Here is a 24762-nt window from a genome sequence, read left to right as displayed (position 1 = left end):
GAGGGGATCTGAAATTTGGAGACGAGATTCAGAATGATTTCTTCTCAAATGGGTTTTTCTTTTAACTTCTGAAACTTCATAGCGAAATAGTTATAGTGAAAATTCCACAATGACCTGATTTAGATGAAATTTTGGAGCTTGCAAAAACCCTAACTTCCTCAGATCATATCTCAGAAAATATAGCAAGATAAAATCTGAAATTCGTACTAGAGGTTCAGTGTGATTTCGTTTCAAATGAGATTTTTTTAGCTTCTGAAACGTCGCATAAAAAAGTTATAGCGAAAATGCCACGATGACTTGTTTGGAGCAATGAAACCCTAAAATCTAAAGCTCTCATACCAAATGTCATGAAACGAGCTCACAAAAAGATAGAAAAGATAGATGAACGTCTTAGAAATAAGCCTCTTCGAAGGGCCAACCTCCTTTACATTACACAAATTAACAATTCTTAGATGATTCAAATGACAAAACCTCCTTTCTATATATAGGAGTCTAAGGGGTCACAATATAACCAAGTCGACCTAACAATAATAATATAAGGGCACAAAAATAACAATAGAGGGATTCTATGGGGCACAATGATAACAATATGGGGACAATAGGGGCACAACAATAACAATAAGAGATACAACGACATTAGTAATGGGGGAATCACTAATATTATAGGGACCTAATAGTGTCTCTCTTTTTAAATCTGTCACCGAACTCCTCTTGTCCAAAATTATCATATTATTATGCTATTCCAAAGTTTTGCTAGAAAAATATTCGATGGTTTACATTATTTCTTCCAAAAAATTTCGTGCCAAAAACTGTGAAGCCTCAAAATATCCGCCGTCTGATGCACTTAAATTTGGAGTTACTCCCCTGTATGTGGAGTAACTCAAAATTTTCCGTTATGTACTCAGTTCATTTTGCTAAAGATTGAATTGCATAAACATGGAATGTTTTAGTTGATCACTGCCTTCTCCGTGCATAATTTTATATGGTTGCAGATAGGAGAGAAAGTACATGTTTGTTGTAAATGTTACCAGGTGTCTCGGAAAAGGGATATGTTGGAAATGGATGTAACGCCATTGTGGTGCCCACTATAGCTTAATTCCAATTTGTTGCATCCTTCATTGCAATCTTCTTTTTCCTTCGCCACGAATACCTGCAGTCAAGATCATGCGCCCCTTTCCACTTGTTGTTGTATATTTGAATGGGATCATACGTGTAACCACCAAAATGTATGTAATTAGTTACAAATTGTCCCAAAATATAGCATCAAACTCTAGCATCGGCGCTCCATGAATTCCTATTGAGTCGAGTTTGACCATTAAACACAGATCTTTGTTGTGAAATGTGAAATCTGTAAAGCGATTTTCTGAGTGCCTTGGGAGATTTTGACTGGCTCGTGGTCAAGCTCTTGGTCGAATTCTCATGCTAGAAGTGTTCTAAAGGATCAAATAAATATGAAAACCAATCTTAACTTTAGTGTTGTTCCACATTTCTGCGAGTGGTTGAGTTGCCAGAAATTATTCTGGTTGGAATCGATCATCATTTTAGGTAACGGAGACTGTAACGAAGCATAACTAGTAGTGGCATACTCAATTGAAATTACCAAAATTTTAGCAAGTCTTTAAATCATTTACGAAATAGATATAACTATTTCCTATTTGTTCGCATCCTCTCTTACAATTTTGAAAAGTCAATGGAATTTATACGTAATGAGAAACCAAGGTTTTCTAGGTTTGATTTACAACTACAAGTAATTAATGCATGTCCATAATTATTTCAAATCTTTCTTATATAATTTTGAACGTAGAGGAATTCCCATATAAGAAGAATTTTTCTTTTTATATGATTTGGTAATGGTTTCATTGTTCTTTTTCTTGCTTACTTTAGATAAAGAGGAAGATATTGCCGAGTTTCCTTATTAAATAAGAAGAATTTTTCCTTTTTATATGATTTGGTAATGGTTTCATTGTTCTTTTTCTTGCTTACTTTAGATAAAGAGGAAGATATTGCCAAATTTCCTTATTAAATAAAGTTTATGGAGGAATTCATATATAAGAACTTTTCCTTTTTATATGATTTGGTAATGGTTTTATTGTTTCTTTTTTCGAGGAAGATATTGCCAAATTTCCTTATTAAATAAAGTTTATGGAGATTGGGAAATATGGGTAATGGTGTGTTATTGTGCTAGGGTTTAGGCACATAAATGTTTTTTATTTTTAATGTTTATTATATTTTATAACATTTATAATAACATTAATTATATACACTATCAATTCTAACCTATGCAATATTGTTTACAATGTTTTCTATTACATATGTTATTATTTTATTTCCAATTTGTGCTTTTATATCTTATTGAAATATAAAATGATATATTTTTATTTGTTAGGTTAATATTTACAATTTTATATATTACAATGTTAATTATTGTATTAAATTAATTTTAATATACATATTATCTAAAAATAAAATGTAATTTTATACACAAAACATATATTTATGATCAATATATTTACTATTAGTGTTACAATATTGCAATATGGCTAATTAATGATTCACCCCTTTATTAATATAGGAGTCAAGAACAAGTATAGGTGATAAAGAACCAATGTGACCCAATGTGAAAAGTAAGGGGATGTTCCAACCAAAGTTACCACATCACCTTCTCATGACCATCAAGAAAATTTTAGCATGAATGCAAAAGGTAGAAAATAGAGAGAGTCATAATCAAGCAGGTAAATTCACAATTCCAATGACCATAATGTAGGGCATGCTAAACATGTTAAAATCTGAAATAAGCAAAAAGGTCCAAACCCCAGCAAGAAGGTCAATAAAGAAGGAAGTCTTCCAAAATGGTGGGTAAAAGAAAAACAAACAAACCAAAACCTAATGTACAAAAGGAAATCCAATAAAGGGTCCCCACAATTTTGTTAAAAAAGGAAATTTGGGGGGGGGGGGAATTTGTGGGGGGGGGGGGGGGGGGGGGGGGGGGGGGGGGGGGGGGGCCGCGGGCGGGGGTGTTTGTGGTCAACAACAATGACAACTTACTGGGAAGAAGCAATTATTTCTGGGTTAAAGATACGAAACTTGTTAAAACGAAGGAATCATAGTTAGATGATTCAAAATGCCAATTTCAAATATCTTAGTAATATTTGTCCTTGTTATCATTTTTTATGAACTTCTAAAAATTTACGCGATGAAATCTAGTGTATTAGCAAATTCATATGTACAATAGTTAACTTGCTCAGGAATCAGTTTACAAGTAAACAAGGTAATCAAGTAAAACATAGTACTAAATTAAATTCCACACCATAGGCATAGCTATTGTTGCCAAGAGGCATTTATAGCCTCAACAGAGAATCCTTTTAACCCTCTTAGGTGCCGGTGTCCCATCTATTAGGAATAAATGCATACTTGAAAAAGATGATCTTAAGCATTTTTCGATGTCAACAGAATATCATTATCCCGACTTGGTAACCAACTAAGGACAATGCCATTCATGGGGTCTAACACAGTGAACAAGTCGGCTCATGTTGAGACCTCTTGTCTTTCACCCTTCAGGATGAAAGCCATTACCTTGGCTTGGTGACCAATAATGTTAATGTCACAATGTTAGAACTTATTATCATAGTAGGTCGGCTCGTGGTGAGACCTCCTATCCTTCGATTGACCATTTTATTTTACATTTAACTATGGCTATTGTTAATCTCATAGGTATTACATAATAGATGGGGTGGCAGATTTCTCCTTAATATCAAGGGATGGCGTAAAAAGTTTTAAGGTAACTAATCCTTACTTGATTAGCCTTTCTCCCAAGGAGCTAATGACCTTAAGTAACTGCTGATAAATGTATTTTTCTTTCATGAAAATGGGGTTAAAATATACTTCATTAGAAAATGAGTAAAATAATTAAACAAAAATGACCAACACAAGGGATTTCACATGTTAGGAAAGTTGAAATTGAGCATATGATATCATCTTTATTAAAATATTCCTTAAGGATAAGGTTTCGTTAATAAAAAATATAGCAAAAAACCACTTACTCAAGGATAATACCAAGTTGAATGAAATAAAAATATTCCCTCATTTTATAAAAAATGAAATGAAAAAAAAGCCAAACCAAATTGAAACAAGTGCTAGAAAACTAGCAGGAAAGAAATCGAAAGAATGACCTCTTACAAGATAACATAAAGGTAACTATGTTAAAAATAAAAAATGTTGGGAAAAATACTGAGAGGGGGTGTGAATCAGTATTTTAAAAACTCACAATAAGAATTTTCTTTTCTGAAATATATACGCGACTTTACTGAACCCAACTCACATATGTACGCGACTGCTGTAAAAGAAACTGGTGTATACTTAGTAAACTTGTAAAACAACTAATTCTTTATTTGTTAAACTTAAACCATAATGTAAGAGATTTATCAGGTATTTGATAAGAAGTAAGGGGTGCAGTAGGAACATAATAAAGTATTACACATAAGAAACACACATGAACACCAAGATTTAATGTGGAAACCTAATGTGGCAGAAAACCACCTTTGTTGTCATCTCAGTATTCAAACTTATTAATATCAAAAACTTCTTACATTATTGTACTGGTGCAGACTCATGCCAATACGCAAGCACCCACCTATTGAAGTCTACAACCTTCACTCATTCTCCATGTCCTACTGGAAGGGAGCTCCAACCCCCTGATCTGATTACCAACTACTACTAGCAGGAAGCTTCAAATTCCTCACTGAAGGCTCCAACCCTTACCAAAATCTGTGGACCAAATTTCATAAATTTTCACACTGGATCCACCTGCTTTAATACATCACAACTTGTAGATCGACTAAAGAAAACACCAACTTAATTCAAATAGAACAGTAAGATCACTGTAACCAAAACACAAAACTAAACTTGGAATAATGCATTAACACACAGAATCAACTGCAACCCTGATCATTCATATGCCAACATGTATATACTACTTCACTTAAGTAAACATGCATATATACACACTTTTCTGTAGAGAAACCTGCGTATAGATCTCAGTATACTAAAAACTTGTAATTCTAAATCAGACAGAGAGTTGACTAGAGTTATTCTTAAATATTCTATTAGCTTAAAAAAACCTCATATATTTAGAAGCATTAATAATATTTTCAACCAATCAACATGTAACCAAATTCAACTTCATCATTCAATCAATTCTACTTCATACATTATCACTCAACTCAGATCAAAGTGGACATCATCTATAGACAACAGAGATATAACAGAACTGATCAGGTTGATCAGTCATTTATGAATAGAAACCATTCCTTTATATATGTGACGTTGAAGATACGAACCCACGTGTATACATGACATACCCAAGACCAACTTGCATACAAATCTGCAAATTTTGACCTAAAATTGTGCAGCTCTTCAAAACTTTAGAAAGACCTAGATCATAATATTATAGAATAAGAACATGTGTCAACACTTAGATCTAGTCAATCCATGAGAAAATCATACAATGGAAAGTCATTTTAGGTCTCATGATCCTAATCCATCATTATATTCATTGGTGCATAATTATTGCAGATCTATGTGTCAACTATGGCCCTTACAATGAAAATATACTTCAAATTGAAGTTTTCATTAAAAAACCTTCAACATGCACACTTAACACTTTTATCTTCTCCTCCTTATATAATTAGAGACTTAGCCAATACCGTGGGTCAAAACTACACTAGTGCATGTAGTAATCTTGGACGTGGTCATGTAATCATTACCACACTCAATATTGTGGGCTAATACCATGCTAAGGACCCTTGGTATTCTTAAATTAGTGTGCCATCATGTATACGCGAATTTTCTTCTTTGTACCTGCGCGTATAAATGACTTGGCCTTGACAAACCCACATATAGATCTTCAAATATTCACCTTTATCAACCTTCTAATTATGATTTGTAAATCTTTGTCCCATCATTCTATTATTTTGTTCCATCACTCTGTTACAAGTGAGTTTCCATCAAGGACAACGCATGTATCATAGTGCCAACAATCCCCTCCTTTGGACTTGATGGAAACCATGTTGGTGTTGATCACCTCAACCTATAGAAACCTGTTAGATACATCAAATAATCATTATTCAAACACCAATATACTATCCCCCTTTGACATCAAGGGCAAAGGGCAGACCAAATCTCCCCCTTTGGATCTTATTTTCACTATATTGTCCATGCTCCCCCTGAGCACATGATGAATTTTCAGAAATATTTTCAAATGAAGAACATGACTCTATAACTCATACTTACATCAACCACCCAACCAAGTCGAGATACATATTTGACTCAACCACCCAACCAAGTGGGATTACATTTTTGACACTACCACCCAACCAAGTGGGATTACATATTTCACAACCTCAAAAGTCCATACATGAATGAATATGACAATTATTACATCATAGGTCTCCAGATGACATTTACATCAAATGATTGGTATGGAATTAATAATTGAGACCAAAATATCTTAATAGTAGCATAATTCAACAACCATAATGTCAAAAAAGCATTATATTATGCAAGCCTAATTCTCCCCCTAAACTTGTGCTTCATGTTCATTGTCAACAACTCATTCATCAAGGCATCTTCATCAATTAGATAAATATCATTGAGAAAAACATAAATCAACACCATATCAGTGGACTGTACCGATCAACACCAAACCAAGAAAAATCAAATCGTAGCTGTCAGTAGCATGTCAGAGGCTGATCTTGAGTCTATCTCGTTGTTTTTGTATTAGAAAAAAAACATACGTGACTGTCTGCAAAGAAACTCGCGTATATATGCGACTATACTTCATGAAACCCGCGTATAGAAAGAAACCTTCTGAATTTTCACCTGTAGACTGAGCATATTGGATTAACAACAAAATGAGGCAGAGACAACTCCTAGTTTTTGTCTTAGATATTCAAATGCTTCTCTAGGAAGAGGCTTAGTAAATATATCAGAAACTTGTTCTTTGGAGGCGACATACTTTTAACCTTTTTCTCAAGCACTTGTTCTCATAGAAAGTGATACTTACTTGGAATATGCTTGATCTTAGAGTGCATAACAAGATTTTTCAAAATATTAATAGCACTTGTATTATCACATACAATGGATATGGGTGGAGAACATTTGATTTGTATATCTTGTAATGTTTGCATCATCAAGAGAAGTTGTGTGAAAGAAGATGCAACAACCACATATTCTACTTCTTTTGTTGGTAATGCAATGGAATTTTGTTTCTTGCTGAACCAAGATACCAATCGGGGTCCCATGTAAAATGCACTTCCACTAGTTCTTTTTTTATCATCAACATTTCCAGCCCAATCCGCATCTGTGTATGCATGAAGGGTAAGATCTGTATCTTTAGGATGCCATAGAACACATTCTTGGGTTCCTTGGAGATATTTGAATATTCTCTTTACTACCTGAAGATGTGATTCCTTTGGATTTGCTTGGAAACGTCCAATAATCCCAACTGCATGCATGATATTTGGTATGGTACCTGTTAGATAAATTAGACTTCCAATCATAGACCTTTACTCTGGTTGGTTTAGTGGGAGAGAATCATCATTAGAATTGAGGCTACATCTTGTCATCATGGGAGTACATATAAGTTTGCAAACTTCCATCCCATACTTCTTTAGAATCTGCTTGAGATATTTTGTTTGTGAGAGAAAGATGCCATCCTTTTCTTGTTGCACTTGTAGACCAAGAAAATATGTTAGTTCCCCAAGTAAATACATTTCAAATTCTTGTTGCATAACAGAAGAAAATTTTTGACTCGTAGATTCTTCATTACAGCTAAAGACGATATTATCAACATAAAGAAGAATAATTGGACGTTTATCATCCTCAATGTTTGTGTACAGGTTGTTGTTTGCGGATCCTTTTAGAAAACCTTGTTGTTGAAGATATTTGTCAAGATGATAATACCATGCCCACAGAGCTTGTTTTCGACCATATAAATCCTTTTTGACTTTGCATAGAAGGTTTTCATCATTCCCCAAAATGAATCCTTTTGGTTGTTCAATATATATTTCTTCTTCTAGATCTCCATTAAGGAAAGAAAATTTTACATCCATTTGATAAACTTTTAGATGTCGAAAACTTGAAAGTGCAAGAAACATTCTTGGGACTTCAAGTCTGGCTATTGGTGCAAATGTTTCTTCAAAGTCTATACCTTCTTGTTGAGCATAACCTTTACAAACAAGTGTAGCTTTGTTCCTAATGACCTCTCCATTTTCATTCAAATTATTTTTGAATATCCATTTTGTCCCAATAACATTTTTATCATGAGGCCTTGGAACTAATTCCCAAGTATTATTCTTTTCAATTTGATCAAATTCTTCATTCAGGACCTTAACCCAAAATTCATCTTTACTATCTTGATTTACATTTTGTGGTTCAATGGTGGATAATAAATCTAGATGACTAGGAGATCCTACAAGGGTTCTTCTTATTTGTACCCCAGATTCCTTTTCTCCTATAATTTAAGCTTCTAGATGATTCTTTTGAACATACCTGGATGGAGCCTTTGCTTTGTCTGATGTGTCTTCTTCTCATGCTTCATTAGTTTCTTCTTCTATATCATTGAAATTTGATGCCGCAAATAATTCATCATCATCATCCTCTTTAGCTAATGTTACCATTTTGGGATCTGGGCATGCTTCATCAATCACAAAATCAATGCATTCAACAATTTTTTGAAGTCTCTTATTATAACATTTGTATCCTTTGCTTCTAGATGAGTAACCAAGAAGTATTCCTTCATCTTCTCTACCTTCAAACTTACCAAGTTTTTCATCATTATTTTTTATGAAACATTTTCTTCCAAAAACTCTAGAATTATTTACAGTGTGAGGCTTACCATACCAAAGTTCATACAAAGTCTTACCACTATTCACATGAACATGAGCCTTTTTGAGAATATTTACTACAGTATGTGCAACTTCACCCCAGAAGGTGTCAGGAGTTCCACACTCATCAAGCATAGCATGAGCAATTTGTTGAATAATTCTATTCATTCTTTCTTCCATATCGTTTTGTCGAGGAGTTTTAGCTACAAAAAATTGTCTTTTCATGCCATGTTGTTCACAGAAAGAAAAGAATTAATTCGATATGTATTCTCCTCCTCAGTTAGATCTTAGACATTTGATTTTTAGATCTAATTCATTTTAAACTAATAATTTGAAGAGTTTAAATTTATCAATTTCTTCATCTTTGTGTTTCAATAAATCGATCCAAAACATTCTAGAAAAGTCATCAGTGAATAAGATATAGTATTGTTCTCCACAAGGTGACTTTTTCCTGACTGGTCCACACAAGTCAGTATGTATAAGTTCAAGAGACTTACTTGCTAATCCTTCTTTTTCATTGAATTGAACTCTAGTTTGCTTACTGAATTTACATGACTTACATATGGTACTTTTTAGTAGGGTGATGTTGGGTAGATCATGAACAACTTTGAGCTTGCTTGATTTTCTTATTTGAGACAACCTTAGACGTCCCAAACTTTTGTGCCATAACTAGTTTTCCTCTACCTTTCCTAGGTAACATTGTTCTTGGCCACCTTTCAATATATACAAATTGCTCGGGGTTCTTGTTCCTTTTATTATGGTCTCTCCTGTGTCATGTTCATGATCCACACATTCTTTTGTTTGGAATACCACCTCATTTCCTTGGTCACACATTTGAATAACACTCAATAAGTTATGATTTAATCCATCAACAAACATAACATTATGAGCTTTAACCTTTTCTTTTAGAAAAACATAAACTTTACCATTAATGACAACAGGTGAGTGGTTTCCAAAAGTGACATTGTTTTCTTTATTTAAAGCATTGTATGAAATAAGTTTATCTTTATCAGATGTCATGTGTTTTGAGCAGCCACTATCAATGTACCATTGAGTTTCTTGTCCTTCTACAAATAATTTTATGCCCATAGCGTTTATAAGATAACTCCTTCCTTTTCCATACCTTAGAATTTGTTGATATTTTCTCGTTTTGATATGTTGCCTATAATTTGCTCCTGCATTCATAATATTCATGTCTAAGGTTATTGCAAAATTAACATTCAATTTCAACTATAAGAGGTGAGAAGTTGTTATAAGTGTTATTCTTGAATCCTATCCCATTCCTTCCTTTTCTTGCTTCTCTAGTCATGATGGTTTTGTATGCAACACATTGAGCAACCTTATGACCAAAATTATGACATGAGAAACATTTTCCATTAAATAAGAAATTTTTGTGATCATAGAATATTTAGGCGTTGTTTACCTTTTGACTGGTTCTTATGTTGTTATTCATCCTTGGATTAGAGAGAACATGATTTACCTACAGAATGCCTTTATTCTTTTGCCGAGGAATGAAGATTTGTAGACTGGTTTTTGCTACATTTATATAGCTTCCAGTGGTGGATGAAGACTTTTATGTTTGAGATGTTTCTCCAGTATATCCAAGACCTATCTTAATAAGAGAAGAGCATTGTACCTTGATAATTTCATCTAATATTTCAAATCCTTTAGAAAATCTAAGTTTCATAGTTTTTATTTTCTCAAGTTTATTTCTTAGACTTACTACTTCACATTCTAACTTCTCATTATGTTTTTCCTTTTATATGATTTTATGCTTCAATGTATCTATGGCTACTTTATTTTCTTCCAAGAAAATTTTGAGTTGAGTTATTTATTCAAAGAAATATTTTTCCTCTAAAGCATTCACAAATTTATCATTAGAATCATTAGTATTTTTCTCAAAATCCATGTGTAATTTACAATCTTCATCAGATTCTCTTTCTTCACTGTTTGACAAGGCATCAATTTCTTCATGAGTATAATAATTTATTCTATTGTCAAACCATCTCCTATTACCTTTTTCAGTATCATTCCCTTTGTCATGGTTGTCTTTATGAGGAAATTTAGAGGCATAATGACCAGCTCTACCATAAGAAAAACATTTGAAGGGAATCTTACCTCTGAACCTTCTGGTGCCGAGTTGAAGTTTCTTTACAAAGTTCACCTCATCTTATTTTGATACATATCCTGACTCCTTGTGTTATTCCTTTTACATTTTGTAGATACTTTAAATGAAACTTCTCTGACTTCTGAGGGACCTCCTTTCCTCATTTCAAAAGCAGTCAGAATCCCATGAAGTTGAACAACCATAAGGGTGTGCAGATCCTTCTTCTCTTCAATGACAGACACTTTTGAATCAAATTTAGGAGTTAGAGATCTTAATATTTTATCTACTAAAGTGGTGTCCTTTATTTCTTCACCCACATTTTTCATGCAGTTTACAATCTCATCTATATGTAGAAAGAAACTAAAAGTACTTTTATCATTATGCATTCTGAGAGTTTCATATTGAATTATGATAGTTTGGAGTTTAACATCTTTTACCTTAGTATCGCCTTCATATCTTTGAATGATTCTGTCCCATATTTCTTTTGTTGTGTTTAACTGAATAACTTTGACATATTCTAATTCTATCAGACTTCCCAATAATGTATTGACAGCTTTGGCATTGGTTTCATACGTCTTCTTTTCTGTTGTATCTGTGGGAACAATGATTGGATATTGGTAACCTCCTTCAACAATTGCCCAAACATCTGCTCCAAGGGACTGAATATAGGATCTGGTTCTTGTCTTCCAATATATTAAATTATTTTCATTAAAGAGTGGTGGTATGATAGATGTCGTTCCGTATTGATTGTTCATCTTGGGAGATCTTCCTTCAAGTGATTAAGCTTCTTTTAAAGGACCTGCTTTGATACCAATTCTTTGGAAAAATACTAAGGGAGGGGGGGGGGGTGGTTTGGGGGGCGAATCAGTATTTTAAAAACTCACAATAATAGTTTTCTTTTCTGAAATATACACGCAACTTTATTGAACCCAACTTGTGCATGTATGCAACTATTGTAAAAGAAACTAGCATATGCTTAGTAAACTTGCAAAACAACTAATTCTTTATCTGTTAAACTTAAACCAAAATATAAGAGATTTATGAGGCATTTGATACGCAATAAGTAGCTGAAGTCAGAACATAATATAGTATAAAACATAAGCAACACACTTGAACACCAAGATTTGAGGTGGAAACACAATGTGGTAGAAAACCATTGATGTTGTCATCTCAGTGTTCAAACTTATTAATATCAAAAACTTCTTACATTCTTGTACTAGTGCACACTGATACGAGTACGCTGGCACCCACCTGTTGAAGGCTACAACCTTCACTCGTTCTTTAGGTCCTACTAGAAGGGAGATCCAACCGCTTGATCTGATTACCAACTACTACTGGAAGCAGGCTTCGACTTCCTCACAGAAGGTTTCAAACCTCAGCAACATCCGTGGACCATGTTTCATAAATTTTCACACTGGATCCACCTATTTATATACATCACAACTTGTAGATCAACTGAAGAAAACACCAACTTAATTCAAACAAAATAGTGAGACGACTGTAACTGAAACAAAGAACTAAACTCATAATACTATGTGAACACACAAAATCAACTGCAACCCTGATCATTCATATGTCAACATGTATACGCTACTTCACTTAAGGAAGCCTATGTGTATACATGATTTTTTGTAGAGCAACCTGTGTACAAATCTCAATATATTGAAAAAAAAATATAATTTTGGATTTGACAGAGAGTTGACCATAGTTATTCTGAAATATTTGGTTAGCTTACAGAACCCTCATACAGTTAACAACATCAATAATATTTTCAACCAATCAACAGGTAACCAAATTTAACTTCATCATTCAATCAGTTCTACTTCATACATTATCACTCAACCCAAATCAACATGAGGATATCATTGATAGACATCACAAATACAACAACATTGATCAAGTTGATCAATTATTGATGAATATAAACCATTCCTTTATATACATGACATTGAAGAGACGAACCAGCAGGTATACGTGACTTACTCAAGACCAACCTATGTATATATCTCCAAATTTTGTCCTAAAATTGTGTAACTCTTCAGAACTTAAGAAATACTGAGACCATAATATTTAGAGATAAAAACATGCGTCAATACTTATATATATTCAATCCATGAGCAGATCATACAATTGAAATTCATTTCAGGTATCATGATCTGGATCCATCATTATATTCATTGATGCATAATTATTTCAGATCTATGTGTCAACTATGGCCCTTACAATGAAAATATACTTCAGATTGAAGTATTCATTGAAAACCCTTTCACATGCAAATTATCTCTTTGATCTTCACCTCATTATGTAGTTAGAGCCTTAGCCAATACCGTGGATCAAAACTACACTAGTGCCTATAGTAGTCTTAGATGGGATCAAGTAACCATTATCGTGCTCAATATTATGGGGTAATACCATGGTAAGGACACTTGCTATTCTTAAATTAGTGTGCCAACATGTATACGTGACTTTTTGTCTTAATACTTGCGAGTATACGCGACATGGCCTTGACGAACCCACATATAGATCTTCAAATATTCACCTTTATCAAACTTTCGATTCTTATCTGTAAATATTTGTCTCGTTGTTCTGTTAGTTTGTTCCATCACTCTGTCACCTCTGGACTGACCTGTGGATTCATCTAGTTACCATATATTTGTTCTATTACAAGTGAGCTGCCATCAAGGACAACACATGCCTCATAATTCCAATAAAAAAATTATCTTCTAAGTGGTTTAAGGCTCTTATTAAAGAATTGACATGATTTAAAATTATACATTTGTAAAATTATGAATCGAATCGTCCACAATATTATATACATCTTATCGACATTTCGAATCCCAACGGGGATCCACCTTTAGGACAGAAACTCCTGAAGATGGATCCTCTTTGGGATTCGAAACATCGACAAGATGTATATAATATTGTGGATGATCTGATTCATAATTTTCAAAAGGAAAGCCACATAAACTTAAAATTATGCATTTGTATTTTCCATTGGTATGCTTTAGTAGGAATTTTATTTCCTTCACAAATATTGCTTAAAAACTACTTTGCAAATCTTTACAAATCATTTTTTAGGAAATAGACCAATAATTACTTTTAAAAAGTGTGAAGTAAAATATGAAGAAAAAAATTGAAACAAGGAAAAGGAAATTCCTCGAATGAATTATGCTGATTGTTCTTTCATAATTGCTTTTTGCCAGCAAAATGAAATCCTACAAAAGGAAGAAGACAAGAATAAGAAAATAAAGGTATAAAAGAAAACTAAAAAATAGGGAAGTAAAAGCAAATGATGATCAAGATATATATATATATATATATATATATATATATATATATATATATATATACACGTGGGAGAAATACCTACCAAACTACCCTGTGAAGATTGACATCCTCATATGAAGAGTATAGAAAATATAGGCAAGACATGTTACATTTATCTCTAAGTTTGCATATTGTTGAAGATCATCAAATTATTGAGTGTAAATACTACACAATACTACAAGAATTCTCAATAAGACATAATAGAGTTTGACATATGAATAAATGAATGATAAGATATTGTATGCCAAAATTTGAAATTTTGTCTCATGAGCTCCTTATATTAATAATATAAATACTAATCCTATTGCAATTATGTGTAAAAGTAGGAAGGTGCATTTATAATTGAGTTAACATCTTATAATATCGGGTTTACCGTTGATAAAATATAAAATCATTTTACAAATGAAAATATGAAAAGAAAGATGCCAACTGAATGAATGGTAAAGTCTCATCCTATTCATTAAAATACCATAATTGCTTTATTTTGGAAGAAAAATAAAAACAAACTAAACAAGAGTAACTTTATTCCTACTCTAACTCTTTTGAAGGAAAATGACTAGGTATAGTCATATTTCCAATGTAACCAAGCAAGTTCCTTACTACCTGCATAAATAAACACTACATATGTTAGAAAAAGAGAAAAATCAATTATTAAACTATGCAGAAAAATCCTAGAGTTATTGTGACTATTAATTCCTAAAAATGGAAATAGAAGAAATTCAAAATCAAATTTTTTTATGCTAAAATAATCTTCTAATTGAAAATAAAATCTATCGTAATATGTACAATCTAAAGGGTTCGAGATATTACCTTTAAGGATCCACAAAGGTCTTGTTTTTGACAATTGTACGAGATGGGAACTATTAACATTAATTGTTTCTAAGATCTTACAAGAACTATATTTTCCCCTTGTGAGTGATTGATTGTCATAATGAAGAGAATAAGAATGAAGATATCTAAAGGGATCTATTATGTGTACATCAAAATCAAGTCAACTAACCAGCCCATGATTATCTTCAAGAGTAAGAGGGTCGTTAGATGATTGGAACAAGCCTTCAATATAACAAGTATCGTATAAAAGATTGTTGTGATTGATATTGAAAACTTATAATGTGAGTTTATGATCCAAATCAGAATGGAAGGAAGAAGGTTTGTGATTAGAAAATGAATTGAATTATTCATAAACATAAATATCACGCTTGCTAAAGATCACATCCTTTTCCAATGATTTACGAGAATCTTGAATGTTGTGAAAGTAATGAATAGAGGTGTGCGAGATGATATCAATAAGTAATTGATTATTTAAGGATACCCATTTAATTTCATGATATAATTCATTCTTAAGATTTGAACTGGTAAATATTTCAATAGGTCGACAGATATAATAATCATGTTGCAAATAATTAGCACCAAAAAATGAAGTATCATTGGGAATTTCACTTGATAATTCATTAATTGGTTTCTAGTTTAATATTGTGTCATCTGTCATCAAAATTGGATCTATATCATTTTCAGAAGAACAATTATCATTATAATTATTCGTTAAATCTTGATTTCGAATGGTTTAATTCTATTAAACACGACTCATCACAAACATTAGGAGATACCATAAAAACACTTTTAGATGTAAGATCTTCTCCTGATGTTGATGGTTGAGGATGATTAAAATTTTCATTTAAATTAAGGTTCAATAAGATCAATTTTAGAATCATTATTTAAACATTTTGATTCCTCTTTATGTTTTCTAAAAGTAGGCTTATGTTATGTTCTTAAATAGCAGAGGTAAATTTTTCGGTTAAAACTTGCTTAAGGGGTAAGTCATTGTGACAAAATATTTAGAAAAATAACACAAATCTATCTGAAAAATCGCTAATAGTTTCATCTTCATAGATTGCGAAGTTATGAAATTCTAAGCAGAATTTCTCATAGCTATAATTGTGATAAGCTAAGAAGAACACATGCATGAAGTGGTTCCAAGAGTGAATGCACTTAGCTAGTAGCATCTTGTACCATTTACAAATCCTTCCTTGAAGCGTGAGAGTGAATAACCTGCAAATTTCATCATCTTTAGTGATGTTAAAAAAAATTCATTTATATATAAACTTATTAACATGATCTAAAGAAGAAATGAAATTCTCACCATCATATTGCAATTCAAATATTGATTCAATTTGTCTCTTGGGTATACCTATGGTAGGCTTGCATAAGCTAAAAGCGTGACCCAAAGTAGGAATAAAAATAGGAGCCATGGCTAGTTAAAAATGTTAAAACAAGACTTCACACAGATCAACTAGCTAAGGTCCTCCTTCAAGCACCAAAAATGTTGTAGGCTCGAAAATATTTGCCTCAACATCAGGGAAAACCACCTGGTCAGAACCTTAAATTAGATCCCTTTTCGTTTTGGATGGTGGTTGCGACTGGTTCAATTGGGTCCAATTACCCTCTCTCTACCTCTACTGTCTTAAAGTATAACTTTCACCTACCAATAGATAAGGGACATAAGATCGAGTATTATTGCTGATCAGGCAAGAAAGTGGTCCTTAAGTTGATCTAGGGCTCAGCCAAACCAAAACCATGTTCTACCTAAAAGTTAATTTAAACTTTATCTTAATTTAATGAACCTATACGATATTAACTTAATATTAATCATTAACCCTATAGTAAAACTATGTTAATGTTATCCTAATACTAAAGTTATATTAGTCGTTAATCTATAATAATATATCTCTTCTATTTGACTCTAACTAGTATCAAATTATATGAATATCAAACTATGATAGCTAATACTTATGTTATTAAACTAACACTAATTTTACTTAATAATATATATTAATATTAAGGTGCATCCTAGTATGTTCTAAATAATATTACTTAATATAAGCCTAACATAAAACATTTAAACTATATATACTACCAAATCTAATATGTATTGTATTACTGAATACTAGCAACTGCACTAAATGTTGCAAAGGAAATGCCATAAAGCATAAATTTGAGAAATTTGGGAAGAATCATGATATATAAAAAATTCATTGAAGATAGATATTAGTAAACAAACTCTCATTCAAAGCTAGAAGATAAAGACAAATCACTTACATTATACCAAATTGACAATTTTTTTAACCTTTCCAAAATAGGCTGCCTCTTAATGTTCGAAGATGCTCTTTCAAGTTCCAATAGGAAATATTTAATAGATTTTGAAGAACCAAATTAAATAATTTTCATATTAGAAATTAAAATGATCATGATATTAAGTAATATTGTAATACCTTCTCACTCAATACATATGAAATCATAGATATAATTTTTTTGGGAATTTTTTATTTATTTATAATTAACAAATTTATGTGAAATGAATTCAAAATTTATTTTTATTTTTAAATTTAATAAAAATATATTAATAATATTAAATAAATAAAAAATAAAAATCAATATAATTATTCAAAATAATACGATTTTATTAAATTATTTTAAAATGAGATAAAAATATAATATAGCTTAGTAGGTGTAAATCAAGAAATTTATTAAAATTTATTTATAATCATTTAAAATTAAATAATATAATTATTTCAATGAAATATAATAAAAAATAATTCTCTATTGAGAGCTTTCCTTTACTCAAGGTGATATTTTGCAAGATGGCTATGTATGTAGATTTTTTTCAAGTAGAAGATGGTGATTATCTAAATGCCTTCAAATTTTTTTTTTCTAGTCGGTGAAGATTGCTTAACTGTTTTGGGGGTCAACATGAAATGTTGCATCATGTAGTGATTTTAGAATAGAACATCATTCACATTCTGAAACTATGTCAAACCACTAATATCCATAGAGTTGTCACAAAAGATAAAAGTCTCATTTGAGAGAGTAAGAATTCAATTTTATATGTGAATGGTAGGATGCAATCTCACAAAGAAATTAGAGATAATGATATGCATTCATCATGGGAAAATATGCATGGTTGGAAGAGGAAAATAAAATCTCTATAAGCTAAGTGCATTTCTCTATCAAATGGTTGTAAATATAGTAAAAATTCCTAATTTTCTATCTCAAATGTGAGATTATTTATTGGATTAGTTGTTGAGGAAATTAAAAAAGAAGAAATTTCCCAAAAACAACATGACAATGTATAAATGTTGCTTATGGACTAGGACTTCAAAGTCTATAAGAGTTAAGAGGAAGCCAAATCACATCAAAGACAACTTATTTCTTTTGGCACGAAAGTTGACTAGAAATGGTTTTGTTCCATAAGTGATTAATGTGTGATTTTTCATCTACATAACAGTTTGACAATTAACCAACCATTTACTACCTTTAATGTTTGATATCCAATTCTTTGGTGTTGTTAACTGTCTATCTCAAATATGTATGAAATGGTTATGACTATGATAATGTTTACATTTGGCTAATCACATCAAAGGCACCATCATTTCCATTGGGATAAAAATGTAACGAAAATGGTCATGGTCATAGGCTATTAATGTGTGATTTTTCATGCTCATAATAATTTTATTGGCAATTTTCCACCTTATATGTCCTTTGGGAAATTCAATTATTCTAAGTTCCACTAAAATCACTTACAAATTCATTAGTCAAATTTAACCTTTCTTAAAAATACAAAACCAAAAAATAACTAAAATCATCTAACTAAAACCCTATTTTATTGTTTCTAAATAATTCATGTCAATATTTTTTTGAAAAATTCTTAACTCTTCTTTTTTTCAAGTTGGAAGGCAATTTATACAGGGAGGAGATTTGGGTACACTTGGAATGACGAGTGCTTTAACTCTTTCTTTTTATTTTTATTTTTTTTCAAGTAGGAAGGCAATCTATAGATGGAGGAGATTTAGGTGCACTGGAATGACTATCCCAGCGTTCCTAAATCTAACAAAGGATTAACTGAATTTTGAATAAAGCCCAAATATTAATCAATGCCTTAGATTTTTCAATTTTTTTCCCTCCCCTCTCACTTAAATTTCTTGTTTTTTTATGGTTTCCATTTTGCAAACCTTCCCAACGCTAACCATCTGAAGCGCAATAGTTAGCTCCCCAGTGCTTGTTCCTTGGGGGCTTGGTTAAGTCAATAAGTCATTTACAACATTTGTTTCGAGTGCGTTAAAAGTCCATGTCCAACCCCTTCCAAATTATTTGTTCGAGTTGTATGGGGTCCATAATTATCCTAGGCATTGTTGGTCGATGGACTGTTAAACGTTTTACATCTTTCAAAGTTGTTTGATGAGGGGTAGGCTGGAGTGTTAGTCGTGTTTGACGGCTAAATTGTTGCGTGACGCACAATCTACTGTCAAATTCCAACATCAAAGTTCAGGTCAATTATCTCTTTGATTGCTTAATCGATGTAAGTTCCGAAAGCAAAGGGAAGGAAATTTTGTTTGCGTGTTCGGTTGAACTTGACGGTACGCAGAAGCAATTTCCTTTCCGACCTTCACCTAAAGGTGGAGTGGTTTAGTGTCAAATGATATGATGGCCGAAAAATTCAATTCATTTCATTTCATTGCCATGATATGTTCGGCTTGCTCCGGACTAAACTCACAGTCCCTATTTCAACATGAATCTTGCAGAAGCTACATTGCATATCACTTTGTGAAAATTAACATAACAACTTTAAAAATATGGTTTCCCATTGAGACCACTGGGCGTCATTTTGATGGTTGTGAATAAAATTCTTTACGCTAAATATCTGTCAGTATCTTTATGTCGATGTCCGAGAATATGGAGAGAGGCCAAACATGCAGGTCTTCCCGTGGTCAAGCCACATTCTCCCTTGTTCGAGCAGGTCTTCGCGTGGTCGACGAAGGTCAGAAGCACCAGTTCTGTTTCAAAATGGGGAAACGCAAAGAGTGAAAGCATTTTCATATGAAACATTTTAGGATCCATCTTTAGAAATCCATAAGAAAATATCTCAAATATGTAAAAGAAAAAACTACGAGTACAGTCAAAGCTCGTCTTCTATATCGTAGTGGATTCTACACCAGACAAAGCAGAGTTGGATCTCCCGAAGTCCTTGTTCAACAGAAGAAAACTTATAAAAAAGGAACAGGCGCTTCAACTTATGGATATTTTCTTTGTCGCGTACTGATTTCAAATTAATTCTCGCTATGTAAAAGTGCAAGAAATTAATCTACCAAATGTTTAATCTAAATCTTTATTTATAGACTTTTAGTAGATTAAATTTGAAGTAAAACCCATTCGATAAAATGCAGATAAACACAGAGTTAGGCAAAGATTAAAACAAAGTATTGTGCACAACAAAAATCACAGAATGAAGCGCGCAACGACAATATATCTTTGATTTTAATTCCAGAATGACAAATATATTTGCTTGGGAAAGAAACAAAGGTTGCAGCTCCTTTCACTCACATATTTCTTTCACTTTTACACAACTGAAATTAGTTTGACATGGGTACGCGAAATAGACGTCCACCACGCCTGTTTAGAAGTCCTACCGAAGTGATTTGATCTGCAGTCGTGAAACGATTCGATCCGTCGTGGTGAATCTTTTGCAGTTTCCAAAGATGAGAGAAAAAGAGTGCTTCCTTCAGTAGGGCAAGGGCTTGGTAGTTTGAAAATTACTTGGGACAACAAGATCTGTAATCGAACGGTAGCAACTATTTGAATCGTCTGACATCAAATGAGACGGATCATAATTGTGACAGAAAGACTCCAAGGAAGTTCATTCAGGGAACGCTTTACTGGTTAATTATTTTATTATATAATTTACTTATATAGAAAAAATTATTCAGAGGGAAAATTAATATTCTCATTAAAATTAAATCTAATTAAAAAATAGTATTAATTACTATTCACCATCTATTCTAAAATATATTATTCAATTAATCTAATTCTATGACAAAATGTGGATATATGATCTAATATTACAAACCAATGTGTTATCATTACCCATTATATTAAGTATATTAAATTAATATTATAATAATAAGTTAGTTTAATTTTAAAGTTAAAACAAAAATTCAATATAATTAATTTTAACACTAATTGAAAATTAAAATTAATCCTACAAATTTACGAAATATCAAATATTAAATACTTAATTAATATACAATATGATGTGGTTCCTGATGATTTATTTTTTTAGCTATTCGAATAAATATTGGGATCAATGAAAAGGTTGATTGACATAAAGGATCCTGAGAATCAAAATGTTTTCCTCTATGAAAGATAAATTTCTTCAAAGTGGAAATGGAGGATGTATGTGTGATTCTATCCTACAATGAAAATTAACTTATCTTGGCTAAGGTAAAAATTATCTTTATCTTCACGAAGAGTTGAAAATTAACGGAAAGAAGTTGTGCTTCAATTTGGATTTCAAATAGCAAAACACTAAAATAGTTTAATATATTAAAAATAGTGAAAACAAATATACAATGAAAAGATGACAACACATAGTTGTTAAAATCTTTCTTGCATATTCTCAAATTCACATCTTAGAATGAATTCATTGTGAGATTTATATCGAACCAGAGAAATAGTTATAGACACTCAAAATATGTTAAAGTCAAAATAAGTTCATAAACAATTATTAAACAGTTATTTACGAGAGTCTTCAAAATTCTGGTTGAACTAGCAAAATCCTACAAAGATAGCTTCACAAAGACAAATAATTAGCATAAACAAAAAAAATTAACAATAATTTTAAGATTGCTTATTTATACCAATTATACTGATGAAACCAGATTAAAAAAATAATAATAAATCTGCAAAGACAGACAATACAATAGTGTCATTGAAAAACAAACTTATCATTAACTTGAATTGCTTTCTTATAAGTACAGTCTTTTAAGTCTAGAAGGAATTCCTTCAAGGGCATAATTCTACAATAATGAAAGAACAATTTCCTTTAAAGAATTCGAAATTCTCAAATATCTACAGCGTATTTCAACACATCATAGTTGTGCAATGTATTAAAATCCTCTGTGCGGACAACCTCCCTTAGATGGAAGAAACAGAGACTCTCCTCCTCCTACGTAGCGTGGATCTGAATCCCCCTGATGTCAGAGCAATATCTCCTTTTCTAAATCTGTTACCGAACTCGCCTTGTCTAAATTAGCATATTATTATGCAATTCCAGAGTTTTGCTGGAAGAATATTCGATGGTTTACATTATTTCTTCCAAAAAAAATCGTTGCAAAAACTGTAACACCTCAAAATATCCGTCATCTGATACACTTAAATTTGGAGTTACTCCCCCGTATCGGGACCTTATCCTGGATTAAATACTAACATTTTTGGTTATGTAGCCGAGCTCATTTTGCTAGAGATTGAATTTGATAAACCTGGAATGTTCCAGTTGATCATTGGTTTTTTTATGCATCGTTTTTTATCATTGGTTTTTTTATGCATCGTTTTAGATGGTTGCAGATGTTGGATGAATCACTCTACTCCTATAAAATCCATAATTTTCACTCTGGGGATTTTAGTTACTGGTTTGGAACGTTTACCAGCATTTACTGGTTTTGGTGTAACAGCAAAACTCCACATGGTATCATAGCTTGGACCCAGGTTCGATTTCCCCAGATTAAGTTTGTGTTGGAAGAAAAATTTCCAACCTAAAGATCCTAGTTACTGGTTTGGAGTTTATCAACACTTAGGAATTTTGGTATAAAGGCAAACCTCCACCGCAGAGAAGGTACGCATTCGTCGTTAATGTTACCAGGTTACGTTGGAAATGGATCTAACGTCATTGTGCTGCCCACTATAGCTGAATTCCAATTTGTTACATCCTTCATTGAAATCTTCCTTTTCCTTCGCCACGAATACCTACAGACAAGATCATGCGCCCCTTTCCACTGGTTGTTGCATATGTGAATGGGATCATACCTGTAACGACAAAAAAAACATAATTAGCTACAAACTGTCCCAAAAAGAAAGCATCAAACTCTTTCATAAACGCTACATGAATTCCTACGAAGTAGAGTTTGGCAATTAAACACAGATCTTTGTTGCGAAACGTGAAATCTATAAATCGATTTTCTGGGTGCCTTGGGAGATTTTGACTGGCTCGTGGTCTTCGATGTTGTGTGGTCAAACACTTGGTCGACATCTCATGCTACAAGTGTTTTAATGGATCAGATAAATATGAAAACCAATCTTAATTTTAGTGTGAAAACCAATCTTAATTTTAGTGTTGTTCCACATTTCTGCGAATTGTTGAGTTGCCAAGTATTATTCTTGTTGGAATCGATCATCATTTTAGGTAACTCAGACTGTAATGAAGCATAATTAGTAGTGGTATACTACATCGAAATTACTAAAATTTTCCCAAATCTTTAAATCTTGGCATGCGTTAAAAGTTCATATAGGAAATAGATATAACTATTTCCTATTTGTTGCATCCTCTCATACAATTTTGAAAAGTCAATGAAATTTCTACTTAATGAGAAACCAAGGTTTTCTTGGTTTGCTTTACAACTAGATGTAATTAATGCATGTACACAATTATTTCAAATATTTCTTATATAATTTTGAACGTAGAGGTATTCCCATACAAGCAGAATTTTTCCTTTTTATATGATTTGGTAATGGTTTCATTGTTCTTTTTCTTGCTTACCTTAAATAAAGAGGAAGATATTGCCAAATTTCCTTATTAAATAAAATTTATGTAGATTGGCAAATATTGGTAATTGCGTGTTATTGTGCTAGGGGTTAGGCACATAAATGTTTTTTACTTTTTAATGTTTATTATATATTACAACATTTATAATAACATTAATTATATACATTATCAATTATAGCCTATGCAATATTGTTTACAATGTTTTCTATTACATATGTTATTATTTTGTTTACATTGTAGGTTTCTACATCTAATTAGAATATAAAATTATATAGTTTTATTTGTTAGGTTAATATTTACAATTTTATATATTACAATATTAATTATTGCGTTAAATTAATTTTAATATACATATTATCTAAAAATAAAATGTAATTTTATACACAAAACATATATCTATGATTAGTATATTAACATTTACTGTTAAATTATTGCAATAGGGCTAATTAATGATTCACCCCTTTATCAATATAGGAGTCAAGCCTAGGTATAGGTGATAAAGAACCAATATGACTCAATGTGAAAAGTGAGGAGATGTTCCAACTAAAGTTACCACATCATCTTCTCGTGACCATCAAGAGAATGTCATCATGAATGCAAATGGTAGAAAAGGGAGAGTCATAGTCAAGAAGGTAAAATCACAACTCCACCGACCATAATGTAGGGCATGCAAAACATGTTAAAATATCAAATAATAAAAAACCTCCAAAGCCGAGTAAGAAGCTCAATCAAGAAGGGAGTCTTCCAAAATGGAGGGTATAAGGAAAAAAAAAAATGAACCAAAACCTAATGTAAAAAAGGAAATTCAATAAAGGGTCCCCATGATTTTGTTAAAAAAAAATTATGGCAACTTTGTG

The sequence above is a fragment of the Pinus tabuliformis genome, chromosome 4_2 (assembly GCF_031772625.1).
Source record: "Pinus tabuliformis cultivar Carrire ecotype Pingquan chromosome 4_2, CPIR1, whole genome shotgun sequence".
Lineage (NCBI taxonomy): Eukaryota > Viridiplantae > Streptophyta > Pinopsida > Pinales > Pinaceae > Pinus > Pinus tabuliformis.
Note: the sequence above shows the minus strand (reverse complement) of the source record.